General features: G+C 38.0%; 1 protein-coding gene across 2 annotated transcripts in view; it reads right to left on the bottom strand.

The window, feature by feature from the left end:
- HNF4G (hepatocyte nuclear factor 4 gamma) overlaps positions 1 to 13,612 on the bottom strand; it is a 59,658-nt gene extending 46,046 nt beyond the window's left edge. Inside the window, exon 1 of one of the 2 annotated variants that reach the window (XM_072924771.1) lies at positions 13,524 to 13,612. The gene's annotated coding sequence lies outside the window, so the exon portion shown is untranslated. Of the gene's footprint in view, positions 1 to 13,365; positions 13,469 to 13,523 lie in introns of those variants that run through there. The other variant, XM_030266347.4, reaches the window with a different exon arrangement.
- Between the last annotated feature and the right edge of the window lie 291 nt (positions 13,613 to 13,903).

Here is a 13,903-nt window from a genome sequence, read left to right as displayed (position 1 = left end):
GGAGACTTTTTAAAACAGTTAAAAGAAGTTTTCCTAAAATTAACTCCTTATTAATCAAAAGCAAAATAATTCTCTCTCTTATAGCCTCATGAGAGAGGAAGGGATAGTTGTTTGGAAATTGGAGATCCCTGTTAACACCCCAGGCTTTTTGAATTCCAACCAGCCCATCTTTGTCAGTACTGCAGTATGATGGCATCAAGCCGACTTTATTATTCCATTGACAAAGGTGTATTTCCCATGTCTTAAATCAGTCACAACTTGCACAAGTGTTTCTAAAGGAAGTAAAATAAATATACTATTATTCTAGCTTTGAAAACAAAACAGAAAAACAACTGGCAGAACACACAGATTTTCCTGTATATTTCAAAATCTCAGGGTGCTCCGACAGCAATGTTGCATAGTAAATAAAGGAAAAAGAAATCCACTATAATTAAAACCATTTATTAGTCCTTTAGATGCATTACACTGGCAGAAGATGGACTCTAGTTTGCTTTCTTTGGGATCACACAGATAGTAAAACACAAAGTTACAAGAAAAAGCAGGGTGGGATTTTTTGGTTTTTTTGTTTTGTTTCTATCAAGTTTTTATGGTGTCTAGGTTTTCCATCTCAACTGCTCTTGTTCAAAGTAAATCTAGTTCAGGAAAAAAAAATTCCCACCTCATTTCCCTGAGAACCTAGTTATTTTTATCTACCTCAACAACCAAGCTACTCTACCTTGTCATTTCAATTTTCACATATTTTCTCTTTGTGTATTCGTTCTATGATTCAGTGAAATCTCATCTCTTCAGCCCACTGCCATAAACTACTGTCCGGAACAAAGCTCTCTCTCAAATTCAATCTCAAACAAAATGAAAAAGAAAAAAATCACAAATGAGAAAGTGGACCACAACCAATCCTATGGGCCCCATTCTCACAAGATCTGAGAAGTTATTTTGCTTCATCAAGTAAACCCGAGAAGACACTATCACTTCTTTTGTTGCCAAATGAGAAAGCGTTAATAAAAACCAAGACCTCCTTCCAGGCACATCACAGTGCCAATATTAATTGCTTATTGTATTGTAAAATACACTTCTTGATTTTAAGTGATTTCCAGATGAAATACCACTAGCTGAAATTTTATCATTCAAATAAATGGGGACACAGTCAAATTACTGCTGCTATAATTACTATAAATAGTAATTATTTGCTGTAATAGCAACACCTAGAAATCTTTTTTGCTCATCTGAATTTTCTCTCAGCCATTTAACAGTTCGAATGACCAGGAAGGTATGATAAACCTTTATGTTTATGTTATATATACCTTAGCACAAAGGACTGCACTGTAGAGGATCTCACAGCTGAAAGAACTCTTAGAGAAGAACATTTTTTTGTTGTTTCAATTTTTTTCTATGATCTTATAATAGCTTTTTAATTTCCAAGTCTATGCATTTTTTTTTCTCTTGATATGACTTTAACAGCTTTGCACAGAATGCAGTATACTAGCTTCCCCAAGTAAACTGTAATACCTGTAACTCATAGGACTGGATTATGAAGCTTTTCTTTCAAAAAATCACATCAGGAGAACATCAAAAGTTAAGTATTTATGTAGCAGGTATTTATACATGCTGGAATTAAGCCACTGCATGTGAACCTGTGAGTTGAAAGGATGAAGCAAAGAACCAATTAAGATTCTCTACTGTAGAAAACTTCTTCATATAATGGTGGCTTTAAGTACTTTCTGCAGTCAAGAACAAGCAATTGTCTGTATCCATACTGTTCCATTGTTAAGGTACAAGCTAGGCAAGCCCATAAAATTGCTTCAATCAAGTAACACACAAAGGGAGTTAGCACTAAATTTAAAAATTACTGTCACACAATGAAAACATGTTAAATAAAAATGACAGAATTCATTTTACCTTCTATAACAGTAATTCTTAAATTGATGTAACTTAATTAACTTTAGTTTGGTCAGCAGAACAATCCACAACAGACTGTACAGAACTGATGCAAATATTCGCACATGCTGCATGACAGCAGTGACGTACTAGTAATAGTATATTTATGCTGATGTTCTGGCATCTCTGTTAAACTATTTAAATAGTTTCATTTTGTTAAAAACTTGTACTTATAATTCTTTATTCAGCTGAAAATAGGAAATGTTATTAATCAAGATATTTTTCACTTCAGCTTGAGATTTTCAAAAGTTAGGCTGCAGTGAAAATTTGCCAGCATTTCTTGGTGACCGTTCAGGTCTTACCTTTGGCTTACCTTTTTCTTATCATGTTTATGCCAAAGTGATTCCATGAGTGCATTTGGTGTAGAATGAGACATTAAAGAACTTGACCAACTGCAATATATTAAAAATGAGCCTCTAACAGGTATATGTATGCATGCCTTGTAATACATACACATTACTCTCTAATTCCTCAACTCTCCCACCGTCTTTGTAATATAAATCTATTGCTACTATTTTTGCTCATTTTTTCTTGTCACAATTTTTATTTTTTGTCTAAGCAGAGAATCTTTCCCTTGTGAACTCTTACAAGGATGTTCCGAGCTCTTTATATTCTCTCCCAGATCATCACATTAATACTGCCCTAAGCCCTGAACCTGAGGTCGTCAGGTTCTATAATGCTAACCACCACACCAGCTCCAGTGATGCTTATTTTTAGATACTTTAACACCTATGAACATACCTCCTTTGCCCCTGATTTTCAAGTTCCGTGTTTCCTCTTGGCTTACAACACTGCAACCTGAGATGTGCCTAAAGCAAGCAACTCTTTTTTTACCCCTTCTCTGTATTCTTTCTCAACTGATTCCACATTTCATAGTTTCAGCATCAATACAGTTTTTCTCCTCTGCTTGCAAACTGCTTGCTGATTCTCTGTATATAAAAATTTCTTTGCCACAAAGCCAGAGTGTGGTCTTTTTCTCCGAGGATTTTGTGGACAACAGATTACTCAGAATCCCAGACCCAGCAATGGAAATGTTTTCAGACCTTTTCCCTTTTTAAAGATAGTTCCACCTGGAAGTCCAACCATGTCCCTTAGCTCCTGTGACTAATGTCTGAGCTGTGATCTTCCTGGCCACAGCAACTCCAGGTACTGGAGGTCAGTCACTTCATTTCATCCCTTAAAAACCTGAAGTGGGAGGGAGAGCAGAACTTTACAACCCCCCCTATACACATCTTCACCAAATTCTTCATCTTGACTTTCACCTCTTCACATTTCAGCTATGTCTCTTTCTGTCCTAAAGCTAAATTGTCCAGTCCTAGAGATGTACAGACTGTAATGTATGCCCTAACACATAGAATGTTATTCTTGCTCCTCACTCAAGAGTAAGTTACAACAAGAATAAATTTCCTCCAAGATTAACCCCCTCTCTCTCCAAAGAATTTGCTTGTAGAAATCTACAGTAATGCAATAAGAACATGGTATGCCACATTTTTTATGCTGTGACTGTCCAACCAAACTACATTTAATACCCTGGCAGCTGTTCTCCTTGCATCTTTAGCAAAAGCTGGTGGACTACTTGAAATACAAAGAAAAATAAAGAGAAAAAAAGCCATACAAGCTCCAAATACATGCACAAGGCATATACAATCAGCCCTTCTCTGGAAAAAAAATACCTCTACCCACTGTTGTACTTGTTAATACTCATGTCTATAAATAACTTGCAAACACTTATTTTCTTTCTGAGGGCAAGGCAATTCTGATGGACCTGCACAGTTATACTAAAAATGGGAGAAATATATATAGTGGGAAAAGTCAAGATTTAACTTCACAGAGGTTAAAAAATCAACAATTTTGCTTAAATAAAAATGTACATATTTGTGTACACATAGGAATCTGGAATTAATTAATTTGACATAGATAACAATATAGACAGAAAGGGTATCAAGGCTAAGTCAACAGGGATGAATAAATTGCTCAGGGAATTCAAAATGAGTGGAATTCTTTCCTTCATTACAACCAACAATGTTTCTTAATGTAGCCAGTAAACCTTAATGTTCTGTTTGAGAAACAGCCTGCAGTAAGGTTCTCACATGTGCGGCATCATTCCAAACTGTTACAAGTAAAGTTCTTACAAACTGAAAAATGTCTTGGTCAAGACCTAGACTACACAAAAATTTAAATTGTTAAAACTTTTCTTTTAAATTTAAATAATAATTTAAGGATCTGTTTAAAAAGCCAAAACACACACACACACACACACACACACACACACACCCCAAAAAAACAAGCAAACTGTAGAAATATTTATTGGTTTTGCCTTTGTTTTGTTGGAGACTCTTCTTAACAGATAGATTTAAATATGCAAAGAGTTTGCTTAATTCAAAATTTCTCAATACTAACTGCATGTAGAAAATAAAAATAAAAATAAAAATAAAAATAAAAATAAAAATAAAATAAAAAATAAAAATAAAAATAAAAATAAAAATAAAAATAAAAATAAAAATAAAAATAAAAATAAAAATAACTATATTAAGTGCATCTCCTATATAAAAGCAAAGAATTGTTTAATGAAGCAGCTGTTAAATGATTTGCATTTTTTTTCTTACAGCTACATCTACTACAACTGCATCTGCTTTGGCGTTGCTGTACATTTTACCACTCAATAAAGTAGGTGTCACTGTAATAAACAAAGCATTTCTTATTTTTTCCCACATTCATTACATATGAGATTTAAATAATGCCTATCTTTCTTTGGGATTTTTTTCTATAGGCCATCATCAGCCCCATACCATTTCTTTAATTTGGTGTAATTCCCATGGGAATACTACAAGGAATATGTATAAAAGCTACAGATTCTTTTTCACACCATAATCTTCTCAAGGCATTTCAAATACACTCACTCTGAGTTTTACATAGAAACCATAGATATTTTTTTGTGTTGTAAAGTATCTTCCTTTCAGGAACTTAACACCTTTTGCTTTAAATGTTGGCACTTAAGTATAGGGTCTGTCTTTAAAACAATTCTTGCATTTATTTACATTGACCATCTTCTTTCTAATGGGTGATTGCACAGAATATTTAAGAATGTATTTCATCTGGTACATTTAGTTTCCATTAAAGCAATGTAGCAGAGGAAAGAAAAAAGAGAGGTAGCAGTGACATAATCCTACCTACAGCACATTGTGTATTATCATTAAGAGTCTCACAGAGCACCGTTTGAGAATCACTGTTCTGTTCCACCATAAACACAGATATTTATAGACCAGCAGATATATTTAGTGTCATAAACATCCCCCCTGGTCAGAAAAATTAAATTACATACACTGTTTAATATTAGGTGGCTGGTTTGTTTTCTTTTTCTTTTATTCTTTCTTAAATTACAAGGCTAATGAGGCATACAAAATGATTCTAAATGAATTTAAGAAAGGATGTAAGACTTGCTTTATGGGAAGGTTATTGATTTTCAACAGGAATCTAACTATGTCACATACTAATAAGAGAATTGCATGTTTTATATCAGAGCAAGAAGGCAAGCAATTTTCAGACTTGTATGATTCACAGACATAGAAAATATATGTATATCTCCAAATGCTGTATCTAAAAATGTAAAGACATACACTATAAGTAACTTCCAGCATTCCCAGCATGAACATATCCTTGTATGTACACAAGCTCCTCTCGCAGTTCTAGTATAACTACACAGACTCTAGGGCCAGGGTCACCACAAAAATCCAGGACTGGGTCCAAACAAAAATGATGCAGAAATCTGAATTCAGTGATTTTAGATCAGGACACAGAGATAGAAATAAACATGAAGATGTTTGTGGTTTTTGGAAAACTAGTTCAAAACTGTAAATGGGAAAGCACAGCAGCTGAAATAAAGGGACGTCCTGCAAATAGGAGCAACTAGCAAACCATAAATTTTTCTTCATATCTGAAAAAAAAATCTTTTGACTTATCAAGGATTACAGGATATGTTAAATTCTTTACCTAGCTAAGACTAATGGAGTATCTTTGATTTTCCAGTATTACAAGCTACACTTGTAGCAAGCAGATGTATCCTTTGTGGAGAATGCACCACACAATCAATTTTCCAGATTTCTACACCATGTCCCAAAGTTTCCACTTCTAGTTGTACTTGTCTGAGGTAGAGCAGAGCTCTTAAACTGAAAAAATCAAATCTATTACTTTGACCTCCTTAAATTACCAGAAAAGGCAGAAAAAGAAGCTGCTTTCATAGGAATTTCCAATTGCGTGCTGCCTTTCTATGTTTGATAAACAGTTAAGTTCTATACAGCAGCTTCCCTACAACTATTAAACTGTGTCCAGCTAATAAAATACTTACGTACCAAGAGAGTTTTTTCTTCATGACCTTCACCATACAGCCAAGGTTTAACAAGCAGTTTGTTTGCTTGGACTGCTCACTATGCTTTTCATCCTTTCAGAAAAGCAAGAGCTCTGACCTACAAATTCAAAGCTACGAGATGCGTATGACCACTGACCATAAAGGGTTAAAACTTTTGCTGCAGTCTCATAGGTATTTTCTTCAGGCCATTCAAAGCTGTGCTCATTTTCTACCTGCCAAGGTTTTTGCAATTCATATATTTATCTTAATTTCAGGATAGTCCTTTATGCTCTCTGAAACCACAGAATCTTTGGAATTATTGAGAATGTCTTTCATTTTCTGCCCTCTTTCAGCTTCAAACTCATCTTGGGAAATAAATTACTTGACCTACTAGATTAAAATAAGATAAAAACTTCACTATTAAATTCTGCATTAACAAAACTCATGGTAAAATTTATGTTAACATTTGAATCTCTTTCTCATCCAGAGCATGCAAACTGCTTAACATTTCCTTGCCCTTCAAATATAAGCCTATGAATTGAAAGTTTCCAAGTTTTGCTCCATTATTTAAAAGACCTCTATAGATTTGATATCAGAAAGATTACATTAGCGGAGTTGTTTATTCTTCTGTTTACCTCTAATCAACGTGTTAAACACGTGAAATGAGTTGTCCATAAATTTTTGAGCAGACAAATGCCCCTTCAATTATGTATCAACCAGCCAGCCTACTCATTTTAGCAAGAAAAGAAATTACGTATTTTGTTGACTGACTCTTCTTTTCAGCGATGCCAGCACAGGCGGGCATGCATGCGGACCTCAGCTGTGCAAGTTCAACATGAACTTGATCACCACGAGTCCGCCTGTATTTGGCCATTTAAGCAACCATCTCCACTGGGGCCAAGCGTATGTAGCAATGCTGGCAGCTTTGTTACAGGGACAATCACCTTTAGGCCGGGTGAGAGCTTAAGTGGAGAAGCCAGTGGTGCTGACGCCTTACACTGCCTTGGTTGTTTCGGCCAAGTCAGAAAATAGAAGCAAAATTGCATCAGCCTGTGCGAGGGAACTTGCACGCTTTCCTTCTTAGCTCTTACATATGTACAAACAAAGGCATCCAAAGGAAACCTGAAAAATCTGGCCAAAATGGACTTTAAATTAACCCAAAGGCTCAAACCAGCCTTGTGTGCCCCGAAATATAGAATGCACCCACATTTTTAAATGCATTACAGATGGTGAAGTCCAGGGCACTGGGGCTTTGGTTCATACTACTTCGGTTTTACTCTGAATGCTAAACGACAATAGCTAAGGAGATACAGACCCTGTAAAGTAGCTTTTGTTTGAGGAAAAAATGTTCTTTTAAACTAAAAAAGCCATAATAAACAAAGAACAAAATCCATTCACAGCCTTAACCTATTACACCTGCAACTAGCTTAATGAATTTTGCATTTTGTCAGCTTAAACTTCTTCCTACTACTCCTAAAGCTACTTTTTGCTCTTTTGGGGAAATTCCAAGCAAAATTTCCTTTTATTTAATTTTTATTTTTATTTTGATTTTTGAAGATAGTGTTTTGTTGCCGATATAATGATCTACTTTTCCATACAAGATTGGGTGTCAGAACCAAACCCTTAAAGGGACTAGTTTGTATCGCTGTAACTTATCTAGAAGAGCCTGAAATTAAGCATAACAAGACAAATCTCATAATAAACCTGACTGCCTTTCTCTGCATTCTTTCCCTCTTACTATCATAGCCAAAGTTATTAATATTCCTATGATCAAATGTAAAGTTTTACCTTAAACTTATGTCTGCTTAAGTGCTGGCAGCTCAAAACTGAAGTAAATTAAAGAGCATTGTCCCTAAGTCTCCCTAAAACCCTAGTTAAAATTGCATGTTCAATATTAATATTTTTACTGAAGCCCAGATAGTCAGATAAAAAGACCAAAAAAAGAAAAAAAAAAAGAAATTTAAAAGCAATAAAATAAGGTTAGACACTCTAAAACATCACCAGAGACAAGAGGGTTGGAAGACATTACAACCTCTTTAAAAATGTAAATCTTTTGAAAATGCTTTGGATTTGGAGATGAAAGTCAAAAATATCACTGTTCTTCCAAAAGGCAAGAAATATTACATAAGGATAATGGATAATGCATACCTATTATGTAGATAATGCCTAGCACCAAAATCAGAACTAGTACTAGAAGCTCTGGATTGTTTTCTCCTTTTTAAGAAAAAACCTACTTCCATTTTTGTGAGGACAAAAGAGGCAATATGAATCAAAGGGTAACTGCCCAGAAACCATGTAAAACTCCCCATGCACCCAACGTATGGGATCTCTATCCCACTGCACAGGGCCACTTCAAGCCTATCAAACAGTCCAGCAGAAAATACTGTTTTCAAGTTGTTTAGCAGCTGGGCGTAGGCAGCAGTAAACAGCTGAAGTATTTAACAATTTGGTGTACAAATTGTTAAATTATTTCCCAAATAATTTTATCCTTGTAACTACAACAGCGGGTACAAGCTAACCTGTTAGGGACCAAGAGAGGACAGGGATTGAGTATTAATGGACAATCACAGCATGGTCACCATGTCACCATCTCTTTTCTGTCTAGTGTCTCTGAGTAGTCTCTAGACATTTACTGAGACAATTTTGTCAGCTAACGTAATGTCAGTCTGGTATTTCCTTGCAAAAGAAATAAATATTATCATCCTGAAGGGCATAAGACACTTTGGGGTATGATTCTGAAACAGGTGGTATCAATAAGAATCATCTTTCTCATCATAGTCTTCAATTTACAAAGAAAGAAACAAGCAAACAAACTGTAGCTGCAGAGGTGCAAAAAGGGTTTAAGATACATTATCAACTGGGTCATCATAGTCCAAAATCTTCAAGCATTCGGACCAGCTCTCATAGTATGAACTGGCCCCACTCAGTGCTAGTTGTTAATACACATCAGCTGTTAGTGAAAATACCTTAATTTAACAAAGAAAAGGGGAAATTCAATCACCATAACTCTCTGCCTGCAAGGCCTATTTTGGTTAGCAGGTAACTGGTGACACTGCTACTGTCTCCATCAAGTCCAATCCAGGCTGGTGTAGCCTAGTAATCTCAGACAAAATTACCCTGAAAAAGTGGATTCTCATTGCAACACTCCCACAGACGCACCATCAATTGCAAGCTGAGTTGCATTTGTCATTTCATGGAATCCCTGTCCCACTCTCCCACCTGAGCCAAATTCTTTTATTTAGGCAAGAACAGACTCATATCAAGAAATCCTTTTCCATCAGACAGCTAAATATAAATAAAACCCCCAGAAGTCTACAGACAAACTACGCTTCAGAAATAGACAGTGGAAACAGTGCTGTTAGTGTAGGTCTATTGCAGTTGGATTCCCAGATAAACAGGAGGCAAGGAAAATTCTCACAGCACCTTGTATACTGCTGACTCTAATGTATGTCCCCGTTGCCTGGATACCTCTAGTGAATTACCAAGCAAGAGTGCGAGTTTTTTCCTTGATCAGTATTAAATAAAAAAATCCCAACCTCCTGCTCTATAAGAGGCAGAAGATGCACATGGAAGCTTCCCTCGGCTGTGCCAGCCAAATGCCAGAGAGACAAATCGAGCCTTGAGAATTTTAAATCTTGTGGGTTGCCGTGCCATGTTATGAACTAGATCTCATACAATTCATCACCCAAGTTACAGAAAAATAGTTCAAGAACTCAAAATAATGAATTCTGTCATTTCCAATAGAAGTGTGAAGGGAGAATTATGAATGAACCTTTTAAAAACACGTATGTGGAGGGAGATTGCCCTTCTACAAAATGAAAGCAGCAGGCTTCTATTTAAATGGCCCAATCCTGAAAGCGAGACCTTTCATTTTCAATTAACTTAAATTGACAATTGAGAAAGGTTTGAAAATGTTGTTGGAGCCTTTCAGTTTGATAGATCTCACTTCTGACATTACACACACCATTCTGACCTGATTTTTAGGGTGTGCTGTTTCAAAATTGAGAATTTGAAATGAAAAATATTTGATTCAATCAAAGCTGTTGTAACACATTCAAACATCTTAATCTGTTAGAAATGCATTTTCCTGATTTTCTCATAATGATATGTACATAATGCATCATTCATTGATACATTAAAAACTAAGAGCCATGCCTTCCCTTAACCTTACATTCTTTTATGTTGCAGCAATACTTTCACTGAGAAACTTAATTTATTACAGAACATGCTACCATGTACAACAGATAACTATTTACCAGACAAACAAAAATATATTTCTTTATATTCTAAAGTACTCTATGTTACAAATCTATCATATCAGAGTAATGCAGTTCCCTAATATGACATACCTCCTTTCCACATGACACAACACAGGCAAATCAAACTGATTTTCAGGCTTAATGTTAATTCTCAAACACGGAGATCTTGTGTTTGAGAGTGGAGGACTTCTGAAGAGCTAAACAACTTCATTAAATTAAAAAAAAAAAAACCCTAAAACAAACAAAACAGGTAATATTTGGAGCTCACAAGCAATAAATGGGTCTTTGAAACTACTGAGAAGTGAGGCAGAGATCCCTGCACTGAAATAGTCCATTTAACAATTAAGACACAGAGTACATTGTCTCTGCTATTTGACAGATTCAAAAGCACAATCTGCTCAGCTCAGAACACCCCTAACAGCAGTAATGCAGTTTTAAGTCAGTCATGAATTATTGTTTGTTGTAATCTATTAAATTCCCAAATGAACCAAAAACCAACAAAAAATTATGTTTTTTTCTATCATATGGGTTGCCATATTGCTAGTTTTGAATTTAATTTTTTTCAGGAAGTATCTTTTAATTAATGACCTGCCAAGAATGGAATTGTTTGAAGTAATATTTTCTTTCTCATAGCCAGTGGTGATTGATGTACATGATGCAGGTCTGCAGATAACACTGATGATACTAGACCCCGTTCTCCCACCACAGGCTTAACAGACAGGCAACCTCTTATAGTATGGAGTCCATATGCCCCTGACATAAAATCTGTCATGAAGTTTGAAACCAAAGCCATGTCCAGCTTAAGGACTGAGTTCTGTTCTTGCACTACTTTAGGTTTTGGGAAACTCAGCAGACTCAAACAGATTTGATTCAGAGATTCAAACCTGGGCAAGCAATACTGGGTCATTATCTTGAGGGAAAGACATACTCATATAACTTCTGTTAGGGAACTGGCTTAGTGATACTTTAATTCTGTGCACAAATTAGAAGTAAACAGCACGTGGCCATCCAAGGAACTGGTCATTGTAGCTGGGCCACAAGAAACCCATTTTCCTCATTGTACCTCCATGGTAGGAGGCAGTAGGGATGGCAAAGGTAGCTCCATGCCACCGGAAGCTTTTCCCAATATGCTGCCTAGGAGTACTTACAATAGCCATCTTGGAAATGCAGACTGGACCTCTGCATTGCTCTAGTTTTAAACTTCTGCAACGAAGTACAAAAATTTTTGGAACATATATTCCTCTTATTATATGATGCAAGTTGCAGAAAAAGCTTTGCTTTGTGTTAAGGAAACACAAAGTTTGCATTCCAGGAAAAGAGTCGAAATGTGTGAGTTTCGAAAGTCAAAGGTAACATCATGAACAATATAACAACATCCTGATCCTGTCTTACACTATTTGTTTGGGGTTTTTTTAATACATTTATAAAGTTAGACTAAGGCAGCCTGGTGTCTTTCAGCAGAAGAAAGGGGTACAGGACACAGAGTACTGCACAATGAAAATAGTACTTCCAAAATTCTTTTTGGAATACTCTGAATACTTCAGAGGCTGAAGGATAATGAGAAGTGTGAACTACACAGAGCATTTTGTCCTTTTTCCCTTTACCATATGACTATGAAAGAGTAAAACAATCAAATGACAAAAATGCTGTTCATCATATTTCAAAAACACCTGCATATATATAAATGTTTCATATGCCTCCTATATAAGATGTAAGAACTTCTTAAGGAATATGGGAAATGACATAGCACTTTATAGTTTTTTAGCACACAAGAGACTCGGGGTTATGAAAGCATAGTAATTCTGATTCACTAGCTCAGTTTTAATGAACTCGGCATCAATTAACAGAGATGCTATGTTAAATTACTCCACTTTCTACGTAGTACGGATGAAAAAGCACAGTAAATCAAAGCATGTGCAGCACTTTAAAGGCCGACACAAAGGAAGGTCCAATTTAACATAGTTTACTATTGAATAGGACTCACTGTTAAAAATGTATAAAGTTGCTTTATAATACTGATACCATTGTGATCTACTGTCTACTCTCGAAAATGCTTGACTATATTGCCCATTTTAGGGTACAGGAACGGATGTTCAACTCACAAGTGTGACATCTGAAAGTTTGCTTTCATCAAAGATACCCTGTAAACAGTGCACCTGCAGCACTGTAAAAGCTGGATCCACCTGCAAAACTCACCCTTGGATTGCTCTGCTTGTTTCATGTTTGAATTTTTCTCTTTGAATTTTTTTTCTCTCTAAGTATTTTGGGATTCTCTAACAAGGCATCCAGCACTGGCCAAGTGCTCTAGTACTAGCAAATCTCTACAATAACAATTCATCTGTTGCACAGGTGACCATGAGGGCGGGGGCGGAGAAATCAATAAAGGAGGCAAAACCAGAAAAGCCTTTTAGAAAATGTTCCTTAACCTAGTGCAAAGCCGTGACTTGGGCTGTTGAGGAGCCACAAATGCCATCACGGCGCCAGGCAGCGGTGCGGCCGGACGCGGCGCAGGGGCAGAGCGGCCGGGACGGGGACACGCACACACGGGCACGCACTCTCTGAGGGACACACACGCACACCCCGCCCCGGAGCTGCGCCCAGTGCGGCGCCTTTCCCCGCAACGCCCCTGGAGCCGATAACAGGGACACGTGACCAGCCGACTCAGGGAAAAAAAATAATCATAATTAAAAAAGAATAACGTAAAATCCCCCCCAAACCGGCTGCTGTCCGTTCGGCCACCAGCTGTGCCGCCGCGCACGTCGGCCCTGCGGCGCGGCGGGCGGCGCGGGGCTGTGTCACTGGGCGGCCGCCGTCCCGCGAACTTACCGGCGGGGCCGCCCCGTCCCTCGGCCTCCGACGGCGCGCTCGCAGCTCAGGCCGGCGACATCCCCCGGGCCTCCTGCCTCCCCCGCACCCCCCGGCTCCCCGCGGGCGTCTCGGCGCTGGGCTGCGCGACTTGTTAGGTGCGGTGACAACGTCCTCACCATATGCTGAAGCGGGAAAGGAAGAGAAGGAGGAGGAGAGAGAGTATGTGTGAGCGTGAATTAACTTTGCTCAATGGCGACAGGGCAGCAGCCTCAGCCCCAGCATCAGATCGATTTACTAAACAAACTGAAACGTGGGTGGGGACGTTAAACAGTAACCAGCGGCCTCAATGAAAACTGAAAGCTGCTGCTGCCGCCGCTGCCAGCCCCTGGCCTGCGCAGCCCGCGCCCCGCCGGCGGGCGGGCCCGCCGCTCCCCTCACGGCCCGGGAGCGGCTGGCGGGAGTGCGGGGCTGCCACGGGCCTTGGCTCCCAGCCCTGGTGCCCTCGGCCGGCTCCGCGGCAGCGCCCCCGGCCGCCAGGACTGGAAAGCGGCCAGCG

The sequence above is a fragment of the Taeniopygia guttata genome, chromosome 2, assembly GCF_048771995.1.
Source record: "Taeniopygia guttata chromosome 2, bTaeGut7.mat, whole genome shotgun sequence".
Lineage (NCBI taxonomy): Eukaryota > Metazoa > Chordata > Aves > Passeriformes > Estrildidae > Taeniopygia > Taeniopygia guttata.
The sequence above is the reverse complement of the archived record's forward strand: the minus strand, read 5'-3'. Positions and strand labels throughout refer to the sequence as shown.